The 15,912-nt window shown below is 42.2% G+C and overlaps 1 protein-coding gene across 2 annotated transcripts in view; it reads right to left on the reverse strand.

Annotated features, from left to right (window-relative positions):
- Window positions 1-15,912, reverse strand: part of LOC128692059 (uncharacterized) — a 169,710-nt gene that overhangs the window by 1,736 nt on the left and 152,062 nt on the right. The window lies entirely within an intron of this gene.

The following is a 15,912-nucleotide window of genomic DNA, read 5'->3' on the forward strand; positions in this document are numbered from 1 at the left end:
AACTATTTCACTAGAACTCCATTTTTTCTATCGAATGAGTACAAGAAACCACCCATTTACCGATTTCAACTATCCAATAAAGTGGTCAGAATTTAGCAATTTTGCCAATTTCACACAAATTTCAAAAGATGCCAATTTCCAAACAGGGTCCAGAATAAACAAGAAAGACATTCCTGGCACTAAAATAACATTTCCTCTGTTCATTAGTCACGTCCCCAGGCCCCTCCTACATTTCTTTTGCTTTCCACTTTGATTTTTTATTCTCACAAAAATAATAAGATTTACTGTTATGCAGACTACTGCATTAGTGTAGAAATGGTATAAATAATATCAGTACATTTGTGAAAGAATATTAGACTCACCAGTTGACGTGTATTGGATGCTTAGCATGATTTGTTTACTTTTGAAATTTGGTAAAAATCGGACATTTCTGCTACTTCGAGCTCAATTTCAAGGTACTTTTCATTATGAAACCAACTAAAATTATCTCAATTTCTGTAATAAGTCTTCCATTCTATAAAATGAGACCAGGAAAACTAGAATACAACCATAAATACCATACGAAAATACAGTGCAAAGTCACTGTTTTAAACCAAAAACACGGTCAAAGTTTTTTTTTTCTCATTATGCACTGTGTGCTGCAGGATTTTTTTTATACTGTGCACACTGACCACATAGACCCATTCTTTCATATGTAGGCCTACCAGCTTTCTCTTGCTAGATTTGAGGGAGCTAAAATTTATGCGTACTAGTACGTCAATAACCCTGGCAAGTAAGCCGTACTAGTACGCCCGAAACCCCCAAAGGGTTAAACTGTCCAAACGTAGATCTACGTTTTCACTGCCAGCGCCCCGAATATTTTGAAATTTTTTTAAATTAAAGAGAGCAACTTTCTGTGTATTATAAGACCCCCCAAAAAAAGAAAAAAAAATTAGGAATAGTACTTACCGAGATATAAGACCGCAAAATTGGTCCTGCCACTTGCAGAAGTGTTGATGATATACCTTTTTTTCTCGTTTTTATTTTAACCCTTAACCCTTTGACTGTCGAAAGGCCCAATCCTGAAGTGTCTCCTGGTGTCGCAAAATATTAAAAAAAAAAAAAAAAAAAAAATTTCTTATGAAAATGTTAAGATTATTTTCTGATTGTTTTAGTCCCCCCCCCAAAAAAAATTCCCTTCAGTACTTACCGAGATATAGAGGTGTGAAGTTTCCTGAAAATGATCTGTGAACGGCAACAGCGGCGACTGCCGCTCACCCGGTAAACTTTGATTTACTTGTATTCGATGGTTTCTTGTTTTTTTCACTATTTTATTTTTTCACATAACTTTTGTGGCCTGTGAGACCAAATTATTGTGCAATGTTCAAATATACACTCGTTGAATGTAACACAATTATAGTAAAAACACTCGTATCATTATAATGTTGCTAAAACTTGTTTACACAAACAATATAAAAAATTGTTTATTACAATTGTTCTATAATATATATACCTATGTACAATCACTGGACACTTTTCTAAAACTGTTGCAGCTTGTGGAATTCTTTGAAACATGGGTATAAGCACAATGGTGTTTTACACTCCTCACACATAAAACGAGTGTCTCTGCGTTTTTGTGGGCGTTTTGTGGTATGTCCACAGACAAAACACCTCTTCTTAGCATTTTTCTTGAGAGCAGTAGCAGGCAGTGGTATGGGGTAGTGATCACCAGGCCTCAGATGAGAGGACATGTGTTGATAATTTCGTGGGCGCTGGTCTATTGCAGGTGTTGTTCCTTGGTACTTGAATATTATTTGTCTGATGACTGACAAACAAAGTTCACCATATTTGGGTTTGTTCTTGGTCTTCAACTTATACATATTATAAGCATTCAGCATGGAAATGTCAAGAAGATGGAAAAACAGTTTTATGTACCACTTATAACTCTTGCGAACACAGTCAGCAAACCCAATCTGCATGTCACATTTGTCCACTAAGCGCATATTGAGGTTGTAATCCATCACAGCTGCAGGTTTTACAATGGGTTCATTGGTCTCTCTATTCTGCTTGCCAGTGTCTACCATTTCGTGTTGGTGAGCTGATGTCAGCAGTGTGACATCACGTTTGGCATGCCACCGAAATGCCATGATGTCATTGGCAGCAAACACCTGCACTTCACCTCTACGACTGCCAGCATCGAACCTAGGCATATGTTTACGATTTCCACGCACTGTGCCACACACATCTGTCATGTTCACTCGCAAGAAATCACTGAGTATAGGGCTTGTGTACCAGGTGTCATATAAAATATGCCCCTTACCAAGAAATGGCTCCATCATTGTTCTAACCACATCACCAGAGATACTCAGTAACTTTCTGGTATCTTCCAATGTTTTACCGCCAGTGTACACAATTATATCCAAAACCAGACCAGTTTTGCAATCACACAGAACAAATAACTTTATACCAAAGCATTTCCTCTTGCTTGGCATACACTGTTTGAATGAGAGTCTTCCTTTGAACAAAATCAAAGACTGATCAATAACAAGCTTCCTGAAAGGATAAAAATACATTCAGCACTTTTGTTTCAGGTACATAAACACATTTCTGATCTTATATAACCTGTCGCTTCTGTCAGGCCTTGTTTTGTCTGAAAAGTGTAACATACGTAACAGTAACACAAATCTATTCACTGGTATAATGTCACTGAAAGCAGGGGCTGAAATCAGGCGGTCTGTCGTCCAGTATGCACTGACACTGTGCTTATACACATGTGGCATAAGCATTATTGTGGCAAAGAACAGATACATCTCTGCCACAGTTGTGTCCTTCCACTGGTGTAGGCGTGATCTTGGTGACAGAATAGTGTTTGCCATGGTGTACTCATAGTATGTATTGCTTTCCTTGACAATAATGTCCATCAGGGGTTCATCGAAGAACAACTGAAAGCATTCCAGTTCAGTGGGATTGTTCCCAAGTGTACATGATGGCCTGTATTCCACTTTGTCCTCCACCAAAGTCATGGGGACTGGGAACAAACTCGTCATCTTGCTGCCAATCCCAGATGCGGTCAGCTGGTGGGTTCTGGATATTGTAATGTGGTTGTGGTTTTGGTTGTTGTGGGAGTGTGGGGTTGGGTGAGGCTGGTTGTAGTTGTTCAGAGTCAGCAGTGTGAGTAGTAGTGTGGCCCGCTGCTAGTGTCATATGACTCATGCCACCATCACTATCACCACCACCACCTGCTGCCTCACTTGCATCATTGATACCCATCGTAACAATATCGTCATCTTCACTATCAGGTCATGGTGTAGGGCCACGGGATGTGCTCCGAGATGTACTCCTTCCTCTTGGAAGAGCATATGGCACACTACCAGACCGCATGCGACGTCGTATATATTGCCGCTTCACTGGGGAATATTCACCCTCACTGTCACAACTAGAACTGCTTTCAATAACCTTGAAATCACTATCACTATCACTTACACTGCTCACATCTGAGTCTTGTACACGGGCAAATAGTTTCCTTTTTCGTCCTGGTACAGGTGAACATGAATGAGTCAGCCCAGCACCAGAGGTGGAAGGTTGTGGGTCATCTGGGTTTTCATCACTAATTATGTTATCCTGGGCACTTTTTTTGGTCACACCCGCTTCAAAACCAGGGAATTCACTTTCACTGACACTTTCATCGCTGTTTGAGCTATCACTTGGGAACAAAAGACCTCCAATCCGCCGAGGAGTGAGGAACTTCTTACCGCGAGGCATGGTGAAAATGGACTACCAAGATGGCGTTCCCACAATGCACCGCTGAGTCCCAGATTTTTTTCACAGGGTGCACACCCACCACTGAGACCCATTCTCTCTCATGTAGGCCTACCAGCCCTCTCCCGCTTGATTTGAAGCCACTAGAATTTATGTGTATAGATACGTTAAACACGGTACAGTGGTCCCTCGCTTTTCGTAGTTCTCGGCAATCGTAAATTTCGCCAATCATAGGGGTATTTTCGTATAAACATGGACTCGCTTTTCATTGGTTGACTCGCGAATAGTAGTTCGTCTGGGACGCGTACGCACGGTGTGAGCCGGGGAGACCTCCCTACCCAGCCAGTCTGGCATTGTTTACCAGTGAGTGAAGGTCCCCTCAAGTGCTCCTACGAAATATTTCATAATATTCCACTCATTTTAGTGTTTGCAAGTACTAAATAAGCTACCATGGCTCCAAAGAAAGCTCCTAGTGCCAAGCCTGTGGTAAAGAAGGTGAGAAATATGTACAGTGACAAAGTCTTGGGCCATTTTAGGGAAGTGTTAAAGAGACGCCAGAAACAGAGCTCTCTCCACAGTTACTTTGCGAGACAGGACTAGAGTGACTCTCAAGGTGGTCCTAGTGGCATTAAGAAACAGAGAAGAGAAGCAACCCCAGAGAAGCAATTGGTACCTGAGGTGTTGCTGGAAGGAGATTCCTCTTCCAAACTGTAAATAATCCAATCTCTCTCCTCCTCCAGTCTCCAATACACTAAGAAGAATCTCCAATAAAGGTAAGTGTTATGCTGTTAATGTTTCATTCATCATTTCCCATTGTATTATGTACTACATGTATATTTCATGTAAAATTTTTTTTGTTTTAATACTTCTGGGAGTCAGGAACGGATTAATTGTATTTACATTATTTCTTATGGGGAAAATTGATTCGTAAATCGTAAATTTCGTTTATAGTAACGGCTCCAGGAACAGATTAATTACGAAAAACGAGGGACCACTGTATCTCCCATGACGTATATATACAACCGCGACAGGGGTTAAATGGTCCTAAAGTATATATACGTTATTACGTGTAGCGCCCCAACGTATACAGGAAGGCCCCGCTTTACGGCGTTTCACTTTACGGCGTTCCGCTAATACGGACATTTCAAATTATGACCAAAACTCACTATACGGCTCCCCCCACCTGACTTTCTAATACGGTCACCGTGCCCCACCCTGTTTGTTTACATTCTCCATGAGCTCAGTAAGCACTAAGTCTCTCCATTTTGTCTGGAAACTCCAAAATTTCAAATGTTTTTAAAAGTTATTTCATATTTTATATATACTCTGATAATTATACTTATGTATACCTGTACCTAAATAAACTTACATACATCGAGTCATTTAAATGTCGTATATTACGTTAATATACACATTTTCATTAATCCATCCATGATATTTTTTTCAAAATTATATAATAAACACGATGCATAACATATAAATAAGATAAATACACCCCACAGTAGAATAAATAAACATAAATGTGAGATGTGAGCAGACGACTTCCACAAGTGACGCCATAATAACAATACTCACCGAGTCTCATTAAATGTCGTATATTACGGTAATATACACATTTTCATTAATCCATCCATGATATTTTTTTTCAAAATTATATAATAAACACGATGCATAACATATAAATAAGATAAATACACCCCACAGTAGAATAAATAAACATAAATGTGAGATGTGAGCAGACGACTTCCACAAGTGACGCCATAATAACAATACTCACCGAGTCTCATTAAATGTCGTATATTGCGGTAATATACACATTTTCATTAATCCATCCATGATATTTTTTTCAAAATTATATAATAAACACGATGCATAACATATAAATAAGATAAATACACCCCACAGTAGAATAAATAAACAAATGTGAGATGTGAGCAGACGACTTGTACAAGTGGTGATAATAACAATACTCGCCGAGTCTCATTAAATGTCGTATATTACGGTAATATACACATTTTCATTAATCCATCCATGATATTTTTTTCAAAATTATATAATAAACACGATGCATAACATATAAATAAGATAAATACACCCCACAGTAGAATAAATAAACATAAATGTGAGATGTGGTAGCAGACGACTTGCACAAGTGGTGATAATAACAATACTCACCGAGTCTCATTAAATGTCGTATATTGCGGTAATATACACATTTTCATTAATCCATCCATGATATTTTTTTCAAAATTATATAATAAACACGATACATAACATAAAAAGATGATAAATACACCCCACAATAGAATAAATAAACATAAATATAAGATGTGGGAGCCTGGTTTGTTTACATAACTCTGCGCCTGTTACCTCTCATGTACTCATTCTTTCTCTCTCTCATTTATTCGTTTTATCTCATTTACTTACTCCTGACCCTACATTAAGACTACAAATATTTTAAGGTAAGTAATGAGTGAACTGTATATACATTTTATCGCTCTGGGATGCTTAAATATCATAGAATAGTATGTGTGGGTGGGGTGGCCTGGTGAAATAGCCTGGCTATTACAATACATACCACACTTGATTTCTTACAATAAATACTACTTGTCTCACCCTAGATTAAGACTATAAATATTTTAAGGTAAGTAATGAGTGCACTATGTGTGTATTGTACCTTTTTATTGTTTTTTGATGCCTGGTTCTATTGCTAACTTAATATATGTTAGTGTAAACTTGTTATCTAGTGTTTGTATGCATTTATAAGTGGAAAAAAAGGGTGTTCCACTTTACGGCGATTTCCGCTTTACGGCGGTAGCCTGGAACCTAACCTGCCGTATAAGTGGGGCCCTCCTGTATATACGTTTTATTTACCTGCCTTCAAATTTGGCACGATTGGCCTTAGGTGCCTTGTCAGCATAGAATGGGTCCTAACACTCAGTGTGTGCGGTATTAAAAAAAATCTGGGACCAATTAATACCTTGTGGGAGCGCCAGTTAAACTGAGCGCCAGCTAGAGCAAACAGTGCGGCAAACACCAAGGATTCACTGATGTAATGTCATATTAACACTCCTCTTTTAAGAGGAAAGTGATGTTAACCCCAAGTTTTGGGTCTGTCTATCTCTGTCTTCCTCTGTCTATCTATCTCTATCTGTCTATCTCTATCTGTCTGTCTCTGTCTGTGTCTGTCTCTATCTGTCTCTGTCTCTATCTTTGTCTATCTGTCTCTGCATCTCTTTCAATCCGTCTCTCTCTTTCTATCTGTCTATCTCTGTCTCACAGGTACACATATCCTAGTGTAAATTACCTAGGATAACCCAAAAAATCCAGACAAAGTTCTATACTCTGCTTTTTTTTTATTTATTTATTTACAATTAGAGCATACATACAGAGGTACAAAAAAATACAGATAAGAGCAGCATGCCAAAGCCACTTATACTATGCATAGCATTTCGGGCTGGCTTAAAATTAACTAAGCAATGATGAAATCAGTGATAATACATTATTGTAAACAGATAACTATAAAGCACAAATGAGTATTACAAAGACAGGTCATATGGTTGCATGCATTGTTGTACATTCAGCCGTATAGAGTATTCTGTTAGGTAGTGTATTTAAAAAATAATAAAGTTAGATTCGGTTTTAGGTTTAACATTTATGTGATATAATTGTGAGAAACATTTAAGATATACAATTTATAAGGTTCAGTTATTCAGTATTTATTTGGTTTTGGGTGAGTAAGTGATCTTTGAGAAGAGACTTGAATTTATAAACAGGTAGTGTTTCTTTTATATTTACAGGTAATGAATTCCAGATTTTAGGGCCTTTTATGTGCATTGAGTTTTTGCATAGTGTGAGATGGACACGAGGAACATCAAAGAGTGATCTGTGCCTTGTGTTATGGTCATGTGTTCTGTTGAGGTTGGCAAGGAGATGTTTGAGGGGAGGGTTAATATCAGAGTTAAGTGTTCTATGTATGTAATAGGTGCAGTAATAAGTATGGATGTTTTGTATGGTGAGTAGGTTTAGTGTATTGAATATTGGTGGAGTGTGCTGCCTGTAGTGAGAATTTGTTATCATTCTAACTGCAGCCTTTTGTTGGGTAATTAGTGGTCTGAGATGGTTAATTGTTGTTGAGCCCCATGCACAAATTCCATAGGTGAGATAGGGGTAAATAAGAGAGTGATATAGGGCCAGGAGGGCTGACTGTGGAACATAATACCCTATCTTCGATAGTATGCCTACAGTCTTGGAAATTTTCTTAGAAATTTGTTGTATATGTGTATGAAATTTGAGTCTATTATCCAGGTGGATTCCTAAGAATTTTCCCTCTGTTAGCTTTGTGATACGTGATCCGTTTATCATTATGTTAAGAGGGACATCTGTAGCTCTGTTACCAAACTGAATGAAGTAGGTTTTGTCAATGTTTAGTGTAAGTTTGTTAGTCCTCATCCAGGTAGATATTTTCTGTAATTCGGTATTTACAGTATTGGCTAGCGTGACTGGGCTTGGGTGAGAGAAGACGTATGTAGTGTCATCTGCAAATAGTGTGGGTTTGAGTAATTGCGAAGCATTTGGAAGGTCATTTATGTATAGGAGAAAGAGAAGAGTAAAGGTGATGACGCAGTCTTGTGGCTCTCTCTGAGACAGAGAGCTAGACGGATAGACAGATAGACAGGGAGCTTGACAGACAGATAAATAGACAGACAGACATGTTTGTGTATCAGCGAAAACAAAGTGAGGGTGATGCTCATCAAATATCACCTCTAATCTTTTCTTATCTACTGCATCCTCCCCCACCCTTGTGTATGCTCATCAAACATCAGCTCTTATCAGATGTTATCTCATCTTACCATGTCACTGTCAGGGGTGGACTTTGTTTTTCATGCTTCAAGGGAGCTTATTATTACCTATTATTATTATTACTTATTATTATTCTCCTCTTCCTCCTTCTCCTCCTCCTCTTCCTCCTTCTCCTCTTCCTTCTTCTCCTCCTCCTCCTCCTCTTCCTCCTTCTCCTCTTCCTCCTCCTCCTCTTCCTCCTTCTCCTCCTTCTCTTCCTCCTCTTTCTCCTTCTCCCCCTCCTCCTTCTCCTCTTCCTCCTCCTCCTCTTCCTCCTTCTCCTCTTCCTCCTTCTCCTCTTCCTCCTCCTCTTCATCTTTCTCCTCCTCCTCCTCCTCCTCCTCCTCATCCTTCTCCTCCTCCACCTTCTCCTTCTCCTCCTCCTCCTTCTCCTCCCCCTCTTCATCCTCCTCCTCACTGTTATTATATACTTCCACATATCCAAAACATTGCTGGGACATATAAATACTTTGTATATATTTCAAGACAATAGTAAATGACCAAGGCAGGTGTAAATGTCCACCTGTCAATGTGTTTGTGACAATTTGAGTACAATTTCAGTACCTAATACTAGTGTCAGAACAAAGATTGGTTACAAAATGACAAGAACTACTACAAATTGTAATTATCAGAACATAAAAATTACATAAAATAATATGAAAAACAGAAAAAAAGGTATATCAGCAACACTTCTGCAAGCGGCAGGACTCCATGTTGCTGTAACATGAGCATCCAGTGCCAACTTCTCGGCCTCATATCTCGGTAAGTACTGACCCTAAATTTTTTTTATTCTAAAACATGGCAAAAAATGTGTTCTTTTTTCTATAAAAAAAAAACGATTTTTTTTTTTTTCAAAATATTTGGGGCGCTGCGCAAGTGAATGTATATATACGTTTGGACTGTTTAAGGGTTAATTTATATAATTTTTACATTCTGATAATTACACTTTATCCATGCGTGTTGTAAGAGGCGACTAAAATGCCGGGAGCAAGGGCCTAGTAACCCCTTCTCCTGTATAAATTACTAAATTTAAAAAGAGAAACTTTCATTTTTTTTTTTTTTGGGCCGCCCCGCCTTGGTGGGATACGGCCGGTTTGTTAAAAAAAAAAAAAAATTTATAGTAGTTCTTGTGATTTCATAGCCAATCTTTGTTCTGACACTAATATTAAGTACTGATTATTATTATTATAATCAAAAAGAAGCACTAAGCCACAAGGGCTATATTAAGTACTGAAATAGTACTCAAATAGTCACAATCACAAAAGCAGGTGTACATTTTCACCTGTCTTTTTCATTTACTATTGTCTAGAAATATGGCAACACAGTGGGAGCAATCAGAATTATTACCAGTGAAGATACAGTTGCCCTCAGGGATGCTGACACAGCAGAAGCACTTACAGGAAAGCACCCTACCAGGAAAACCAGGGGCACCAACAGTTCCAACACCTCTGTCCCCACTGTGGAACCACTGATTGTGGAAGACTCGGACATTTACAAAGCAATAATGTCATTCCCATCTGGCTCTGCTGGGGGTTACACTGGAATAAGGCCACAGTATTTAAAGGAAATGGTTAATCCAGTTATTGGGAAGATTGCAGAGACCGCTTTCAGAGATCACAAGGCTTGTCAACAATTCCTTGGGTGGTCTGATTCCTGACAAAATTAAACCTTTCTTTTTTGGTGCAACACTTTGTGCACTTTAAAAGAAGGATGGAGGAATTAGGCCAGTTGCAGTAGGCAACACTTTTCGCCGCCTCGTTTCCAAAGCTGCTGTCCGAAGCATTTGCGCAGAGGCAGCCATAATGCTTCAACCAAACCAGCTTGGCTTTGGGGTCTCTTAAGGAAGTGAAGCAGCGGTTCATGCAACAAGGGCGTATATCAACAACCTGCCTGAGGGCAATGCAGTGGTAAAATTAGACTTCAAAAATGCATTTAATCTCCTGAAAAGAGACGTGGTATTAGCAGTGGTACAAGAATATTTCCCTGGTCTCTTCCCTTTTGTTTCAGCTGGATATAGCAAGGAATCAACGCTCCTGTTTGGAGAGCATAAAATCACATCATCAGAGGGTGTCCAGCAAGGGGATCCTCTTGCATCATTTCTCTTCTGTATAGCGGTTAGGGAAATCACAGTCAGACTGACCAGTGAGCTAAACATCTGGTTCCTGGATGATGGCACACTAGCAGGTACAAAGGAGTCCCTCCTAGGTGATCTTACACAAGTGATGACATGGGGACAGGAAATGGGTCTCATCCTGAATCCATCCAAATGTGAAATCATCTCAGTCAACAAGTGATAAATGCAGTGAGATCCAAACTACCAGGAGCATCAGTCATTGTCCCCACAAATAGTGTCTTGCTTGGAGCGCCTCTGGGAAGTGATGCCATTGACACAATTCTCAGGAAGAAATTGGAAGAGTTGAGCAGAATGGAACAACAAATAGGCAATCTTGACACCCACGATGCCTTGTACCTTCTCACAAAGTGCTTGAGTTTGCCCAGGTTGACATATTTCCTAAGATGCGCACCTTCATATGATAACCCTATACTGCATGAATATGACAGTATCCTGAGGCAGATTTTTACGGAAGTACTTAACCTTTCTCTAGAAGACGAGCAGTGGAACCAAGCTACACTTCTAGTCAGACTAGGAGGCATTGTTGTCCGCAAGTCATCACTGATTGCACTACCTGCTTTTCTGTCCTCATGCGTTGCATCCAGAGGGCTTGTAGCAGTGATTCTCCATGAACAGCTTAGGGACAAGATTGGAGTCCAGGACCAAAAGTTCATTGATGGGGCCATGATAAGTAGACAGCCTATGCTGTCTGCCAGCTGAGTTCATATTTTGCACCATGCTGGTGCTGCCACCTAGGCCTATCACTTCAGTATGCCCACCCCTGCATCTACCTCACTCACTCAGCAGCCTAGACTCAGACAACAGGTCCTACTCCTCTCTCCCTCGTGGGCATGGCCCTCCCGGGCCATGGCCACGTAATACACTGCCTGTGTACCCCAGATACGGCAAGTAAAGTAAGAAGCCTCCGAAGCCTTCATCATTGAACCCCGCTCTGCAAGAATTACCAATTAACTGGTAAATATTGGTGGCAGTGGTGGGATACTGTGGCATGGAGTCACAGAGACACCACACAATTCTCGAAGAAATTTGGTAAATTTTGGCTAGATCCTGCATGTACCTGTGTCTGGATGCTGAAACATGCAGACACGACATCAGGATAACTCGTTGAGAGATGGGTGCTTCTTGTGTGGGGTGATGAAGTGAAGATTACTTCATCCCTCTTCCTTCCTCTTTCTGGGCAACACAACCGCTGCAACCACCGCTTCCACCAATGTTTACGCATTTATTTGGTGTTTCTGGTAGAGCGGTGGTAATTGGTAATTCTTGCAGAGCGGGGTTCAATGATAAAGGCTTCGGAGGCTTCTTACTTTATTTGCAGTATCTGGGGTACACAGGCAGTGTGTTAAGTGCCCATGGCCACCAGAGAGAGGAGTAGGACCTGTAACTGTACCCTTGTGCTGTAGGGAAACAACACACTGGTGTACGTGCTTGGCAATGTCCGCTGCCATCTTAGGCCAGAAATATTTCATTCGTGCCTGTTTGATACTGCGGTCCTTCCTGGGATGCGCTACACCTGGGACATCGTGGATTAACCTAAGAGTAGCTGGTATCATGGACTCCGGTATCACCAGTTGGTATATGGTTCTGCCGGGGTCCACCAGCTGTGCAACACGGCCCAGTACTCCTTGGTTGACCACCAAATCCTTCAGTGGAACGGGAGACTTGACCTGTAAGTCAACATCCTCCTTGATCAGGAAACGAAGGACTGGAGACTACACAGGGTCCTGCCATTGGGCTCTCTCAAGATCCTCAACAGAGAATGAGTTGTTGACACTCACGAATGCTATATGCCTCGACAGGGCATCAGCTACAACATTTTGCTTACCCAGGGCATAGCAAATTTCAGGGTTGTAGTCATTGAACATAAGGGACCACCGAGCATGCTTTCCCGAGAGATTCTTATTAGCGAAAAGGGCCAATAAAGGTAGATGATCCGTATAAATCTTGATAGGGAAATTGTTGATGATATCCCGAAAATGACTCAAGGTCCATACAATGGCTAAAGCTTCTAGCTCTGTCACTGAGTAATTGACTTCTGCTTTAGTAAGGACACGGCTAGCATAGGCAATAGGCTATTGCATACCATTAGATTCCTGCGACAAGACTGCACTGATGCCAACTTTGCTGGCATCAGTCGTCAAGGTAAATGCCTTGGTGAAATCAGGGAATCTAAGGACTGGGGCTGATGTTAATTTATTCTTGAGAGTGACAAAAGCTCGTTCTTGATCATACATCCACTCAAAAGGGGCATCCTTCTTGAGTAAGCGTGTCAGGTGCAGCAATGGTGGAGAAACCTGCAATAAAGGTGCGGTAGAAACCCGCCAGGCCTATGAAGGACCGGACTGCATCTGCTGTCATGGGTCTGGGGAATGTCTGCACAGCCTAGATTTTAGACTCGTCCATCTTTATGCCATTCTGAGTCACTACGTGACCCAGAAATTTTATTTCCTTCCGGAGGAAATGACATTTGGAGAGCTTTACCTTAAGGTTTGCCTGAGCTAGCTTGTCCAATACCCTGTCAAGTTTCTCAAGATGTGTCAGGACATCTTGTGACATGACTATGAGATCATCTAGGTAGACCCTGAGCGTGCCACCTAGGAGAGTATGGAAAATTGTCATCAAACGACTGAATGTGATTGGGCTTCCTCGCAAGCCGAAGGGCATCCTCATGAACTGGTAATGATCGGTTGGCGTAGAGAAAGCTGTCAACTCTTTGCTCTCGTCATCGAGGAGGATCTGCCAGAACCCTTGAAGAAGATCAAGAGTCGAAAAGACCTTATTATCACCGATGTTCTGCACCAGGTCGTTCAGAATTGGCAATGGAAATCGGTCTGGGATTGTACACGCATTCAGTTTCCTGTAATCGATAACAGGGCACCAGGTTCTGTCTTTCTTGGGAACCAGAATGAGAGGAGCATTCCACAGGGAAGTGGACTCCTCAATAACTCCATCACGGATCATCCTTGCAACGAGTTCTTCAGCGAAACTCTTTGTGCATGTGGCAGGCGATACGCAGGTACATAAATGGGTTTAGTACCTTTGTCAAGTGGAATACGGTGAGAGATCAGTGGGGTCAAACCCATCGACTCACCATCTAGCACCACTGCAGAACATGCACGACTGAGAACCTGGAGAAGTTTTGGGACCTCTTCAGGATAGTCTGTCATAGCTAGATCATCTTCCTGCACTGGCCGGGTGTCGGAAGTGTCAGCAGCACACTCACCTGGGAGAACTACACTTACGAGGAGGTCAGCTGGGACTTCACCCTCCACTCTCACCGGGAGAGGGAATCTGACAAGATCAACAAGTGAGGTATTCTTCTGCAGGGAAAATTCTTGAATTTGCATGTTGACAACAAGGACTTGCAACTTACCACGTTGCACTGTGTGCAAGGACGGTTCAAGGGAGAGGCCCTTAACTCGGCACATGCCGTTGTCAACCAGCACATGGTCTCCTTCAAAAGCTCTGCTCATGTACACCATAACAGGAGTGAGCAAGTTAGCTGACAAAGTGACGTCATACTTTGTACAAGCGGTGACTCTGCTCGCTGATGCCATGACACGAGTCAGACAGTCGCCTGCCCACAGGTCTGCGGCCAGTCCCCTGTGTAGCACCTTGTGTTACTTGTCACCCGGTGTGACCCGCGCGTTTGACACCTGATATTAGTCAGCCCGAGCGTCCGAGCCTCTTGTACAGAAAGCTCTTATTGTTCGCCGCTCGTGATGCCCTGCAGAATCGTACCTGCTACGATTCCCATCGAGATTTGTTTCACTTCACCTCCAGACTGTCAGAGTGCAGTTATATGTAGAGCAACAAGTTTGGGGACGCTTAGACTAACCTCTGCTATAACTCCAGCTGCCGAGAGAATGACACTCATCAAGCCGCAGTTAAGCTCTGTTGGCAGGCGCTGTGTCAGCCTCCTGTTATAGCTTCAGTGAGCAGCCTGCACAAAGATGATGTCACTTTGAGTGCTAGCCCACTCACTGCAGTATGGTGTATGTTGTTATGACTCCCAGATGTTTTGCCAAGTCATCTCTGCCACGACTCACTCCACGCTCGCCAGCAGTGACAGCCCCAGCGACAGTACCAGTCGAGAAACGTCCTCCTGAATCACTTGCCAGAAGAAGTCCTGCCCAGTTGCCAAGTATTGACGATGCCTCACTCGAGGGCACCAGCAGGTTGTGCCCCAGGTTGAGTGAAATCTGCAGCGACTCCTACGATGACTGCTTCTCCGTTCCAAAGGAGACCGTACCCTGTTACGTCACAGCTCAGCCGCAGAGATATCTCCTGTGTTGCAGTATCTGTCCAGACGCAGGAAGGCGTGCAGTGATGCCCATCGATGCTCACTGCCTATGACCATGACGTTTAGCACACTGCCCCATGTTTTTTTCTTCCCTCCCTGTAGGAAGTTTTCTTTTTTTCCATTTCAATATGTATATATATATGTTTTTATTTTGTGTTCTGTGCCCTGTTCCTACGAGTGAGAGACCAAGTTTTTTTACTGCCAGACATGGTCAGGTCGGCCATGTGGTAGGTGGCCAAGCGAATGTAGACAGCCTGTACTGTCTGCACAGACAGCCTATGCTGTCTGCCAGCTGAGTTCATATTTCGCACCATGCTGGTGCTGCCACCTAGGCCTATCACTTCAGTATGCCCACCCCTGCATCTACCTCACTCACTCAGCGGCCTAGACTCAGACAACAGGTCCTACTCCTCTCTCCCTTGTGGGCATGGCCCTCCTGGGCCATGGACATGTAACACACTGCCTGTGTACCCCAGATACCACAAATAAAGTAAGAAGCCTCCGAGGCCTTTATCACTGAACCCTGCTCTGCGCAAGAATTACCAATTAACTGGTAAACAGATATGGGATAATCTAATGGGCTCTGAAGCCAGACCTGCTCCCCCCAACAACTACAAACAGTCGCACTGGGATGACCCAATAATGGAAAATATAGCCTCAACAATGCTTCAGTGTGTGTCAGGGAAGGACAGAGCCCACCTCCTGGCAGTGAGAGCTCCTCATGTAGGGGGCTTTCTATTGGCTGTTTCCAACTTCAGCCTTGGCACACGCCTTGACCCACAGACCATCTGCACTGGTGTTGCCCTTCGACTTGCTGCCCCTATTCTCACCGAACTCAGGTGCATTTGTGGCAGTGAAGCAGCAGACCGATTCGGGTACCATGGTCTCGTGTGCC

The sequence above is a fragment of the Cherax quadricarinatus genome, chromosome 15 (genome assembly GCF_038502225.1).
Source record: "Cherax quadricarinatus isolate ZL_2023a chromosome 15, ASM3850222v1, whole genome shotgun sequence".
Classification (NCBI taxonomy): Eukaryota; Metazoa; Arthropoda; class Malacostraca; order Decapoda; family Parastacidae; genus Cherax; species Cherax quadricarinatus.